General features: G+C 39.0%; 1 long non-coding RNA gene across 1 annotated transcript; it reads left to right on the forward strand.

Annotated features, from left to right (window-relative positions):
- The first annotated feature begins 913 nt into the window (after nucleotides 1-913).
- LOC146891959 (uncharacterized) lies at nucleotides 914-13,839 on the forward strand. The gene is made up of 2 exons (XR_015004952.2): nucleotides 914-1,050; nucleotides 13,506-13,839. It is a non-coding gene; the product is annotated as an uncharacterized LOC146891959 (long non-coding RNA).
- Nucleotides 13,840-14,374: the final 535 nt, after the last annotated feature.

Here is a 14,374-nt window from a genome sequence, read left to right on the forward strand (position 1 = left end):
GGACAGGCTGGCCTATAACTGACAGGCACACTGAGATCTGTGTGCCTCTGCCTCCCAAGTAAGACTTTTTAAAAAATGTTAATTTGTTTCTATTTTTGTTTTTCTTTTAAATTTTATTTTTATTTCTTATTTTTATTTTTTGGAGGGGAAGGTTGAAAGGGCAGAGGGACATGAAAGAATGGGGAGATGAATGGGATTGAGAAGCATGATGTGAAATACACCAAGAATCAATTAAAACAAAAAGAGAAACCTAGGATCAAATTAATACTCTATCATTGCATTTTTATATCTCTGTAAGTCTCCTATAAGCTAGAGGAAACTGTACCCTCTTTCCTCTGTTTCATGCATGGCATTAGTACTTGAAAAGTTTCAGGTTGATTTTCTTTGTGTAGATGATTCCTACTTTGGATTTGTTTGATTTTCATTCTCATGTTTAAATTCATAGTGAATACGCTTCCGTGAATCCTCAACACGTGCCTCATGCTTTCTCACTGATGCCATCTCTAGTGTTCCCATTAGACAGAGTCCCTGTAGAAGACTACTATCTGAATGCCTTTGTTGTTGTAACTATCAAGCCCTTTGAAGGGGAATATCTGAGATGTAAAAATTTTGGACGATAATTTCTTTTTTAAATTTTGATTTTGCTTATTTTGATTTGATCTCTCATCTTTAGAGTTTAAGATACATCCTTGTTTTATTGACTCAATCAAATTTTTCCCCTTCAGTTCAGAGCCAGTGTGTATGTGTGTGTCCATGTGTGCACGTGCACATGTATTATCATTTTTGTTGAGCCAGTCCTCCATTCTGTTCTATACAGTAACAATTTGACCTAACATTAGAGTTATTCTACTGTAACTGATAAATATTGAGTATCTGTAACAGTATGTGTCTTGTTTGTTTCTCACAGTAACCTCACCAGAAGAAATGCTGTCACCTCTACACAGCCCATGGGTAAAGCATGGCTCAGAGGTTAAATTGGGACATCACATTCTGAGTGTGGAAGCAGAGGTGCTGGAGCCCCCGCAGACAAGTTCTCCACAGGATCTCTAGGTATTGAACCACTTATACCTCCCCGGGTGATGAAGTAGGTACCACCCTAAATATAAGCATCTTCCAAAATGAAAAAAAGAGGTGGGAAAAAACAAATTTTGTTTAGAACAAAAGAAAGAGAAGAAATTGTGGTTTACAAACTGAGTGGAAGCAGACACCTGAGAAAACTAGAAGCAGATTGATAACCCTTTTCTACACAACTTGATTCCCATAATCAAGACTATTTCCCAAGTTTCCTTATTAGGACATCTTTATGAAGCGCTTTCTTTGTGGGTTCATAGTTCAGCAGTCATTATAGTGATCTGTCCACACAGGTATTAAGTTTGAACACTGTTCTGGAGTCCTCCACAAGTACTCATGGAAGGACTGAGGTAGGAAGATGCCACCGGACATGACAGGTGGCACTGGTAATTTTGTGAGGGGAAAAGATAAAGGACTAATAAAGTACATTAGCAAAAATAAAATGAACAATCGCTCAGACCTAGGGCTTTCACATATATCATAAGTGACCACACATCAGTGCAATCACTTTAGAGTGGTAAATAAAATGATCATTGGAATATGTTTCTGAAACAAATCTTCTGCGAAGTAGAAGAGGTTTTTGCATTGGGAATTCTCCTTGGATGTCTTTTTCTGATCCTTGATGTTCTGAGGTAGTAGATGCCAGTGCATTATTTAAATCAGATTGGGTAGGGTAAGTGTAGTAAAAGGTTTTTATTTGGTTCAGTAGTGTGACATTTCTTACACTTACTTTGCATACCTTTTAATTTATTGTATAGTGCATTTTTGATAATTGTATTTATAGAACAAATTGCCAACCAATAAGATATATGCAAGGTGTCAGTGCATACATAGCTCTGAGCCATCAGCAAACAAGACTTTGAACTTTGTCAGAAGACTGAAAAATAGGACTTTGCACTGTATGCATGTGAAATATAAGCTTACAAAAATATTTCATACCACTATGATTCCTTTGAAGAACATAGATGACAGGATAATAACACTCAAAGGATTAAAAAATTTTTTTGACATAGAAAAGGCAAAGGATAAAATACTGAGTCCACCAGAATAGACTCTAAAGAGCTACAAAGGATTGACAGTATACTCCAGGAATGAAAAACTTGTTTCATTTTGTAGCAGGTGTGTTCTGTACTCCTAGAATCTCAACAATACAATGTGTCTTTAGTCATTTTGCAAGCTACAGGGAGGGAACCATGAAGGATTTTCTGTGCAAAGGAGAATTCATGAAGGCGCCTTCCACCCTCTCAGGCAAGCCGATTTGACATAGGCTCCCTTGGATCGGAGGCTGCATAGATTTAAGAAAGCACCAGCATGCATACTTCATACAAGAACGGCTTGCCCTGGCAGGTGGAAGATGAGAGACCCTAAATAAACCTTAGTGTTTTCTTAAATGCAATCTTCTAGTATGAGATTACACTCTGTACATTGCTTCTGATTTCTTCTGGGAAATCAGCAAGCCAGTGGAAAGGGAAAACTTACCATATTCTTTTAGACAGGGAAAAGTAAAGAAGGAATTTTCTTCTGATCAAAGATTTGTCTTGGCTAGCTTGCATGGTGATGCACAGATGAGGAAAATATTGAGAGCCCAGACACTTCTACTGTTGATATAATTATTCAGTGTATTTTTATGTTTCATGTATGTTCATAGCAATTAAATTAAAATATGACACAGGACTGAAGAGATGCCTCATCAGTTAAGAACTTTTGCTGCTCTTGCAGGGGACCAGGGTTCAGTTCCCAGCATCCATATTAGGCCCCTCACAAACCTAATCCCACTTATAGGAAATCCCAAGTCCTCTTCTGGCGTTAGGCATCTGTTGAAAAGTGGTGCACATTCCTACACTCAGGTACACATACACAGACACATAAAATAGCCTCAAAACATAAACACATTACATTTTATAGAGATTTACTTCTACTAGTCATTCTAATATTTATGATTATCACTTCTAATAGCAGAAGTTTAAGGAATTAAGCTAAAGGTTATTTATAAAAACACATTATGTTTAGATTTTTTCCCCCCAGACAGAGTTTCTTTGTACAGTCCTGGGTGTTTTGGAACTCACTCTGTGGACCAGGCAGATATTGAACTCACAGAGATCCACCTGCCTCTGAGTCCTGAGTGCTGGGATTAAAGGCGTGTGCCACAGTCATCCAGCTACGTGTAGACATTTTCATAACGACTTGAAATTGCATAGCTTTTGAAATGGAGCATCATAGATCATCTGTTTCTTGGGTGTGTGCATAGGCTATGTGATATGTGTTGAAATTTTTGTATGTTCCTTTTTTTTTTTAAATTTTAGGGTCTGGTAAGAAGTTTAAGTTGGGCATGCTTATAACCAAGCACTTAGGAGGGAAAGGCTATAAGATCAAAGTGTTCAAAGTGAGCCTCAGTGATGTGTGAGTTGAGGCCAACCTTGACTACATAAAAGTCTGTTTCAAAAATACCCCCAAACAAAACACAGTTATTGAGTTAATTTCACGCATAAATGATGTTTTGTTATATGAAATATGACACAGACAATTGTCCTCAGAACTGCATTGAATTTGACCCTCAACATCAAGGAAGTTGTCAGGAAGCCCCATGGAAGTTTGGATACTTGATTAATTAGTAAGGATTCTATTTCTTAAAGGCCGAGAAACAGTTTAAGCTAGAGCAATAAAATGTGTTGTCTAATTTTTGATCTGTATAATTGGGAAGACTGGGACGCCCTGACAGGAGCTCAACTGTAAGTGTGGCTAGAGATTGCTCCTCTTCTCCTGTGGCTGAGGTCTTCTTTGCTGTGTTTGGTGCTTTAGACTTGCAGAGTGTAGTTTTCTTGGTACTTTCATTTGGTGAGAAAATAGGAAAAGACATACCAAATTGCAATCCAAATGAGAAGCTTTCCTTCTTAGCATTTTTATTCCAACTGTCATTCCTAAAATCCTGGTGCCATTTGCCTTGTTTTGAACTAATCAGTTTACCCAGAGAATAGGGTATAACAGTTACAAATCTACACCTATGTATGTTTCTCAAGTAGTCAGGAATGGGGTATTTTCGAGCAAGCCTATTACACAAGCCTCCTTCTCCTCTCATGAGGGAGAAAGTTTCATTACTAAGAGAAGGAAGGGTAGAAAGTCAGAGACTTAACATTCCCGTCTGACCTGCCGGAGGTGCCCTTCTGGAAGCTGATCTGAATCAATATGGAGGAAGAGGCAGAGTTCATCAGTTGGAGTTTCACCAAACGGTGCACAGCACACTGGAGCGGGTGCTTGGTATTCTACAGTCACACAGCTCAGTCCTTCTGATACATGCAAAGTGGCATCTGGCAGCTCTGATGTGATGAGTCTCAGGTGTGATTAGGAGAGATTTACGAGTGTGTTTTACAGAACCAAAATCAACATTAAGTCTTTGGGGATCATCGGTAGGAGCCGTTTTATGTTTTTAAGGCAGGAAATGCCATACATATTAAATATTAAGAGAAAGACCATGATGTGTGAGCATGTGGGCAGTTCTCTGGTTCTTCTCTTTCACGGTTTTAAAATCCCTGATCCCAAGCTTTGAACATCTTTTGACATTTGCAGTACACTCCTTTCTCAATTCCCTTTCCCAGACTTTTTCCTTTCCTTAGCTTATTTGGATGAAACAAATTATGAGTCAGGATTTCAGGGAGAAGGCCTAACAAACACCACATGAAATGTGCTTTATTTTAAGGACATGCTTTGTATCCATGATAGCCACATTTATCTACAGTGCTGCTCCTGATGGCCCAAACTGGGGAAAAGTCTCTTATGGGTTGAATCCGAAATGTCCTTATCGGACTCATGTGCTTGAGCACCTGGTCCCCAGTTGGTGGTGCGTTTCAGGAGGTTGTGAAACTTCATCACAGGGCCTTCCCTAGTGATTGCCAGTCACTGTGGGCAACTCTTGAACCACGCCCTGCTTCTGAGTTTCTGAGTTCCTCTCTTCTTCCTGACCTGCCAAGATGTAAAAAAGCTCTTGTTATCATGAAAGGGGAACCCTAGCTTCCACGTCTTCCTGTCACAATGAACTGATATCACCTGAAGCTACGAGGCACACTAAATCCTTCCTCCCTGAAGTCACTTCTCTCAGGGATTCTGTCACAGTGATGAGAAAATTTTTACCCTCTGTTATGAACAAAATTTGAAATTTGAGCTATTGCGCAATCCTGTCCTTAGCTGAATCAAGAAGGGGAAGAAGGGGCCTTATCCTAGACACTCAGCTTTTAAAAGCCCTAGTAAAACACACACACACACACACAAGCACGTACACACACACACAGGCATACATAGGCACATACAGACACATAAATTCACACACATACAGATGCACACACACACACAGGCACACACAAGCACATACAGACAAACACAGAGGCACACACAGGCACATTCACACACACACACACGCACACACACACGCGCACACACACACACACACACACACACACCATGTTCAGATATTTGCACATATACAGACACCCACACGCTAAGTCCTGATCTTCTATCATTCAGCTCTAGTCTGGTCATTAGCACCTGGAAAATTAAATTTTTATTCCCTGATACCCAGGAATTACAATCATTTTGCTTGCAGATTCTGTATTTGTAAAGTTTCCTAAGGATTTACACATTTGCAAAAACAATTTTGCCATTTATTCTTTGGGACACAATCATTCTCAAGCACTCCCAGACGAGTGACAGTCAAGATGTCCTGCATACAGTTCCTCCTAAGATGTCAAAGTCAATCTGTGTGGTTGTTTAAGCTCTTGGACTGTCAGCAGGTGTACTCTGTGTGATGTATTTAGTACTTGTGGGGACACTTTTTGTGTCTTTTGTTCTGATGTCATCACTTAAAGTGGTCTTCTGACATAATGCTGAAATTCTGGCTCGAGCTCTTCAGTATACTAGGTTTAGAGTTGGTCATGTGGCTCATAGAGGAGATTTGTTTATTAGATAAGCTTTGTTCATGCACACATTGCTGAGTTATTGGTCACAAGCTCAATCTTAATAAGTCACATGCATTTGAATTTGTTTTTAAAAACAGAAGCACATATAAACCAAGGTTATACATTGTTTGAAAACATCGTGACCTCTGGTTCACAGGAAATTACCCTTGAGTTTCCCTTAGGAGCAAAGGTTCAGTATTTGCTGATTTGATTCTGTGCTCGCTGTGACTTTGCAGAACACGGCATGTTTGAGTAATGAGAGTTGGCTGCTCGTGCCTAACTATGCTTTTGTTCAGTGTTCTTTGGCCAATGGGCCAGGGCAATACTCAACATCTATTTAGAGGAATGGGCTGATTTCACATACCATATTTCTTGTTAAAAAAAAAAAAACCAAAAACCCAAAACAATTCTGACTCTATCTCACCTTTCACCTAAGCAGCGACACCAAACTTGCCTAGTTCTCCATATCCATTCAAAGCTGTCATTTTCTGCTGTTGGACAAGGAAGATCTAAAAGTGCGATCATGAGGAAATGTGTACCATCTGAAACATGACCAGAATTCCCATTTGCCTGAGAGTAGCTTACTAAAAGACCAATCTCCTTGAATTTCAGATGTCTTATCCTTGGCTGAATAGAAGACAGCCTGTGTATTATTTACTTTATTTGTTTCTGGCTCAAAATATCTGATATAGCAACATAGTAGAAGAATGATTTATTTTAACTCATAGCTTCATAGGGAGTCATGACTCCATCTTAGTGACCACAGATTGCTATATAACCTGCTGTAATTTGGTGGCTCAAGGGACAAAGTGTTGAAGTTGGAATCAGCACTCTAGCCCCACCTCTAGGGGCCTATGTCAGCCAACAAGGTCCTATAGTCAAATGGAATATATCCACAAATGCCCCAGTCAGCACCCATGTCTGAGAGCCAACTGTCCAAACACATAAACCTGTGGAGGAATCTTTTCATATTCAACTCATAACAACCCATGAATTAGTCCTTCCAAAGTAGGGACTGTGCAAATGTCTACGGACAATTCTTCATTTTAGAGAACCTTTCTGATTAAAAGGCAATCAATTAAAATAAATCCCTTCATTTCAAACTGAAGTGACATAGCATAGGCATCAACCAGGGGCTTGCATTCTGACATTATGAGAAGCTGGGAAATTGCATAGCAATAAATGGTAAAGTCCTAGGATTAAAATCTCTCATCATTATTCCCAAATTGATTTTAAAAATAATGAGGGCTATTATTTATATAATGATTCTGCAAAACTTAAAAATCCATTAAATGTCTCTCCGAGTCTTTAATTTATGTTTTCCTCAACTGAATTTTCAAATATTTAGACTTGTTCTCATTATCAAAATGTGTAAAGGTAGGGAATATATAAACTAAATGCATTGCTGGAAAATGTGAAGACTGGTCCTTAGGACTTTATAGAATCAAGAATTCATATCATCATGATTCTGTGAATAGCTGCTGCTGCTGTGGGTGAAAGCCAGTTATATTATACACTTCTGCCTTCTGATATGCAGAATAAATATTGCTAACATTTATCCTGTGTATGAAGGTTCAACTTTAATATTTCTTGAATCCTCCTGATGCCTGGCAAATTCAGAGGACATAGGATGCATTAATATTTTTTTGTGTGAATGTATGTGTGCAGGTGAGCCTGCATCTGTGTGGGGGCCAGAGGACAACTTCAAGTGTCGCTCCTCAGATACCATCCATCATTTTCATTGAGATAGGGCTTCTCACTGACTTGAAACTTGCCAAACAAGCTGGCTGACTAGGGAGTCCCAAGGATCCTCCTGTTTCTTGCACTGAAATGAGAAGTATATGTTACCTACCCAGTTCTCTCTTTTTCGTTTTGTTTTTGGGACAGAGTTTCTCTGTGTAGCCTTAGCTGTCCTTGGCTTTCCTGGAACTCCCTCTGTAGACAGGCTGGCCTTGAACTCACAGAGATTTGCCTGCTTCTGCCTCCCGGGTGCTGGAATCAAAGGCATGTGCCACCATCTCCCAAATTTTTTCTTTTCTTTTTTAAATGTGGCTTCTGAGGATTGAATTCAGGTCCTTTTGCTTACAAGGCAAACATTTTTTCATGTGATTTATTTAATTAATCAACTCCTTAGATAATAATCCTTTCTAGCCTCAAAGAGATTTCATCTGATGTTTATTTTACTGACCAGTAATTGTGTTCAGGGCTATTGATAACATTTATTCATCAGTGATTTCCTGAACATCCACTATGTATAAAGTTAAAGAAACAGGTTAAAACAATGTATGATATTCAGACCCCTTTTGCACTTTAAAGGGTCTTTGCACAGTTAGGAGGATACGGTGTGTGCTACTAATCCACAGTGAGTGGCATGTGAATGGACTTTTATGTTAATGGATGACATTCACCAAATCATGAAATTGTTTCTCTTCAGGGAACACGGCTCATGTTGCCATGTCTGACAGTCATCTACCCTCCACACCTGCCTCAAACTGTTGAGTCACTGCTCACTGAAGGGTGTCTTGTTCCTAAACCTGTGCTTTCTGTATTCTTCAGTGAGACTTTGCAAATTGAATAAATATTAGATAAGCCCATGAAATTGAAATACAAAAACATGGAGATGCTCTATCTTCATGAAGTAAATAGAAAACTCTAAATAAAAACCAGTAAGGAAATGATGCATAATTGCAAATGATTGAGAAGCAAGAAAATAAAAACATAGACTATTATGCCTATTTTTGATTTTGTATATGTATATGTTTGTGTGTCTATGCATTTACATATGTACAGATTAATGTCTCTGTGTTTGTGGGTGCCCATCAATCTATTTGCACATGTGTGAATGGGAAGGCCAGAAGATAACGTTGGGTGTTGGTCCTCAGACCTAGTCTACATTTTTTTTTTGAGACAGGATGTCTTATTGGCTTTGAATTCGCCAAGTAGACTAAGCTGGCTGACATGTGAACGCCAGAGATTCTCCTGTCTCTGCATTGCCCAGCTCTGAAATTATGTCACATCCAGCTTTTTTAAGTAGGTTGTAGCAGCTCAAATCTTGGTCCTCATGCTTGTAAAGCATCAGTCACCAACTAATCTATCTCCTCAGGCCTGACTGTACGTTTTAAATAACAGTGGTTGTGTTTGCATTACTCCTGAGCATAGGCTGTAGATATTTCTCATGCACCTCTCTGTTCTGCCCCACAGCCTTCTCCACTGCCTGTGCTCCACTTTTCTGAGGCACCTAAAACACTTACAACTTCCAAGCATTGTAGAGTTAGGTTCCCATTCCTATTTTTTATTTTTGTACAAGATGAACTTGACCCAATTTTAATGTTATTGATATGAAGTTGGGAGATTATTCTTAGTCAATTTTAAGGAAACCAAGGAAGAAAATAGTTCATAACACTCTTAAAAAGGGTTCCTGGAATGTTGCAGTTCAGAGATGAAGCAATGACTTGTAATGGTAGAATTAAATTAATTTCTGGATGAGAGCAACTAAGTACATTAGAGGCCATGTGGTGGGTTGCCATGAACTCTGCTTGCCATGACAGGGTAGCCCTGGAAGGTTGCTTCCTTTTCAGTTTTATATGTAGCATAGGCAACTCACACATATTTAGTTGAGAGTGAGTATATGAATAGTGAATGAATCAGGGACACCCATTCAGAGTCAATTCCTTTTCTCAGAGATTTCTGTTGACATTGACTTTGTCCCTTGATTCCAGGACAGTGGTTATCAATGAGAATAATCCCTGAGTTATAATACACTGGTACAGAATTTACACATATGCAATGTCTTAGCTAGGGTTTCTATTGCTGTGAAGAGACACCATGACCGTGGCAACTCTTATAAAGGAAAACATATTATTGGGCAGCTTGCTTACAGTTCAGTGATTTAGTCCATTATCCTCATAGCAGGAAGCAAGGCAACATGCATTCAGACATGGTGCTGGAGAAAGAGATGAGAGTTCTCCTCTCTTTCCTGTAAGAAAAGCAACAGGAAGTAGTCTGAAATACTGGGCTTATCTTGAGCATATATTAAAGCCCACCCCCATAGTGACACACTTCCTCCCACAAGGTCATACCTACTCCAACAAAGCCACACCCCTTAATAGTGCCATTCTCTATGAGTTTATGGAAGCCAATTACATTCAAACCTCCACAGGTCAACAGGAAGGAGTCTGCCATTTCTCCATTTGAATGATCTTGATCAATTCCTTTAGGTTTGCAAATAGCTTGGTCAGACCTTCTAAATTTATACACACTCCCATTTTCTTCTGATCGACATACTAATTTGAAGAGGGAAGTCTGGTCTTTGCTTCAATTTTACTGGAGGTTTTCAGAATGACAAACTTGTGATGCAAATTGGACAATGTGATGTGACTGTGTGATCCAGCAAGACTGCCTGTTAATGTCATCCTAAGTATATTGGTGGGGGTGGTAACTATTACTTTACACAGAATCAAATGCAGGTTATATTTTTTTAGATAACTGTTTTGTGCAGGTTCTGTTTTAGTTCTTCTAAGAATGTCCTGTCACTGTTTTGAATCCTGGCAAAGCCTATTACCTGTCTGTCTCCAAGTTCCTCCCTCCAACATGGAGATTCTCATGGAACAGGCAGCCAGGCAGCCATGTTTATTGTAAAAATTAAATGAGAAGCAGCTCATGATGTCAAACAGTGAGTCCGCCAAGTGTAAGTGTGGTGGTTATTTTGTGGGACACTGAAGAGGTCTTGATTGACATTGGCCCATTTTCTTGCTCTTATACAAGACATCTCACAAACCAAAGGATACACAAAAACAATTTCTAGCATTTTAATACCATGAGAACATACATGAAATGTTTGGAAAAAGCAGTTACTTCATGTAAATTGTCTCCTATTTCTGCTACAAGCCATTAAGTGAGCAAGTGTAGCTAAGAGAAACTTCATTTAACCATCAGTTAAAAGCTAGAAAGATGCAAGTGCTTCTCAAGCATTGGAGCCTGTGCCCAGATTCCCTGCACCCCTGTAACATGATGGGCATGGTAGCACATGCCTGCAACCCCAGCACTGAGGAGAAAGAGACAAGAGCTTTTCTGGGGCTCTCTGGCTGGTGTGTCTAGTTGAACCAGTGAACTCCAATGTCAGTGATAGTGCTTGTCTCCAAAAGTAAGATGCAGAACTGTTGAGGAGGACACCCCATATCAACCTCTGACCTCCACAAATGTGTCCATTCCTGTGCTCATGCACCTTCTCACATGTATGTACAGTAAAGCATGCACATATCTACACCCATAAAATAATGATGGTTGATCAAGAACAAATACAGGTTTGGAGCCGTCCTTCCACCTGTCAAACCCATGGTCTACAGATTAGCACCAATATTGAGGGGCTGAAACTGCCTGAGTCTTCGACTGACCCCACAATGTACAGTTCTACAATACTAACACGCTTATTTTCTCTCTCTTGGCACGTGTCACAATGCTACTGATTGCGGTGGACTTGTTTAATAATATACCTAGCTTAAAATTTAAATAAACTTGTTCCATACTGACATATAGAATTGCCTGAGGCAATCGTAAATGCACTGTGCTATACAGCCTACAATATGCATTTGTACTTTCAATTATTCTATAGACAGCAATAATCCAAGGTTGTTCAATGATGGATCAAGACTAAAGAATTTCAGATAAATTGTAAAAATGAAGCAAATAAATGAAAAAGAATCCCACACAGTTCCCCTAACAAAATCAATCAATCAAGCAAGCAACTGGTAAAAAAAAAGATGAAATTTTCAGCAGATTTATAGCTATATTTCAGTGTACAAGTACAAGATGATTATATTTGTGAAGATTCAGTTTGCTCACCCAGCTATTTAAGAATGCTTGAGTTTAAACCACATCTAAATAAAAGAAAATATCACACAGTTTGTGAGAATGTAACACAACCTGGATAATTAATTCACCTTTTTTCAATAGTTTGTTTTAAAATTATAATTTCAAATAGAATTTGTTGGGTTCTGGGGTTGCAATAGGACTAGATTTATTTAGTTCCAGAGACTAAATCCATATTCAGCATATCTGACACTAGAGGGAAGCACCAAACAGATAAATTGTGAGACACACACACACACACATACACACACACACACATACACACACACACCACACACACACACACACACACACACACACACACACACACACAGAGAGAGAGAGAGAGAGAGAGAGAGAGAGAGAGAGAGAGAGAGGCAGAGACATACACACAGAGATACACAGTAGTAGAATATCCAAATGGGTCTCTTGATAATGTCCTAACTGTCTGCCTTTTGTCCCTTGCACTTTTCTCTCTCCTGCCAGCCCTCATTCTTTTTCTTTTTAAACATGTAAAGTTTAGAAATTCAAAAGGAGAGATGACTTTTCTGGTCATGGCCCAAAATCCCAGATACTCAGGACGTTGAGGCAAGAATATCTTAACTTCAGTTTTTTCCCGAGATTTCTGATTTAGTCCTCCAGATATATGAGACCCAGCAAGAACAGATGTGATCCTTCTGCACTGTGTAATAAGGGAACCTCTGGCTGTGTGTGGCTGCTGCACACTTGGAATGCAGCGTGTCCAGATGAAGATGAATGCTTAGTTGCAAATACATGTTGCATTTTAAGCCTCAATATGACAAAAATATGTAATTATCACCTTGCTATTTTCTGTATCAACCACAAATTGAAATAGTGCTTCTGACACACTGGATTTGAAAGTATATTAAAATGTTTTCATCTTTACTTTTAAGTGCTTAATGTGTTTTAAAAATTAAAATCACACCTGTGCCTCACCCCTCTCTTATTTTAAACCATCAGAAAATGTCATGTCATTTTCTGCATCCCATTGTTTTTAAAAGTAAAATGCACTTATGGAGAAAAGCACTAGGTATTTAATAGACATTCATGAGCAATCTCTCAAGCTTGCTTTTCCATGTGCTTCTGCTGTCGGTGTGTGACCCTCGAGTCATTTGTCCTTGCTGGATGTGACTAGGAAAGTACCACCACTTTTTTTCCCGTGTGCTTCGGGGAAGCCTGTGTCTGAATGTGAATTATCAGTCAATTCATCAAAGCTGGACGATGGAGCATGGGGGTTGGACAGATTCTGTCTACCAGACTCCCTGGGATCTGATTTCCTGGTATAATTCCCACCAGGAACTGCTCAGGCTCCCGTTAAGGACTCCCAGAGGCTTCTTCATATTTATGGTCTGCTTTCTCCATTGCTAGTACATTCAGAGCCATCTCCTTGAAAAATGCCAGGCATTTACTCCACAAATACATACATCGCATTACATGTTAAAGAGTTTCACAGCATACTTCTCACTCCCTTTTAAACATCATAAAGTGTACATGCTTTATAGTAACTCTTTTCATGACTCCCATTTCCCCCCTATTTCCAGGGTGACATGTCAGGGGTGATTAAAGACATTGGTTTATTTTTATTACGCTCACATATATTAATTTTGTCTATTTTTTCAGATTATTGGAGGTTACACAGCTGCTCTCCACAGTGACCCAGGACCTCACATCTACATGTTGTTCGACTCTTGTAATTCTTTTCCTCATTACTGCGCTGCCATGCTGGACTTCCTAAGAGTTCAGAGAGAACTGGACAATACACAGGGCAGGGACGGCATCATTTATAAAACATGACAGTTGTCTTTTATTTATGCGCTGTTTTGCTTTAAGTACCCAGCACTCAATGAATCCCCAATTCTGTTGAAACAGATTCCGTATTTTTCCTGTTGTTTTTGTCTACATGTTTACGACCTTTTCATAATAAAAATAATATTTTTTTTGTAGTTTGTCTGGACAGCTTAGAAACACATTCTCAATGTTTTTTTATAACTTTATTTACATGCATTTTTGTGTTTCTGTGTGGGTATGTGCTTGCAAGTAAATTTGCTCATAGAGACCAGAAAAGGGCATGAGAACTTTGTAGCTGGTGTTAAAGGCATGTGCTGGGTACTGAAATCCTCTTTAATGCTGAGCCTTCCCTCTATCCCCTCAATTTTTATTTTTATAATGTTAATTGTAACATGGTAAATTAATTTTGGGACTCAATTAAGTGTTGGTTATTTCATTGTCTAGATCCAGGGGGTCGTGACAATGACTAACTGATTGGCTGTATTAATTGCATTATTTTAGGGATTCTTCAGTTATCAGGCATAATTTGCATCTAAGAAGTAGAAGAATTCTTTATAGACACCAAAAGTTTACTGGGTATGATGACTGTCCCTAAAATAAAACAAAGTGGCTCTGGGGTGTGAGATAATGGAGGAGGGAGACCTCGAATATAAAATAAGCTTTCGGTAGGATGGTTGGACATATGCATTGACATTAGAGAA

This window comes from Myodes glareolus, chromosome 14 (genome assembly GCF_982192425.1).
Source record: "Myodes glareolus chromosome 14, mMyoGla1.1, whole genome shotgun sequence".
Classification (NCBI taxonomy): domain Eukaryota; kingdom Metazoa; phylum Chordata; class Mammalia; order Rodentia; family Cricetidae; genus Myodes; species Myodes glareolus.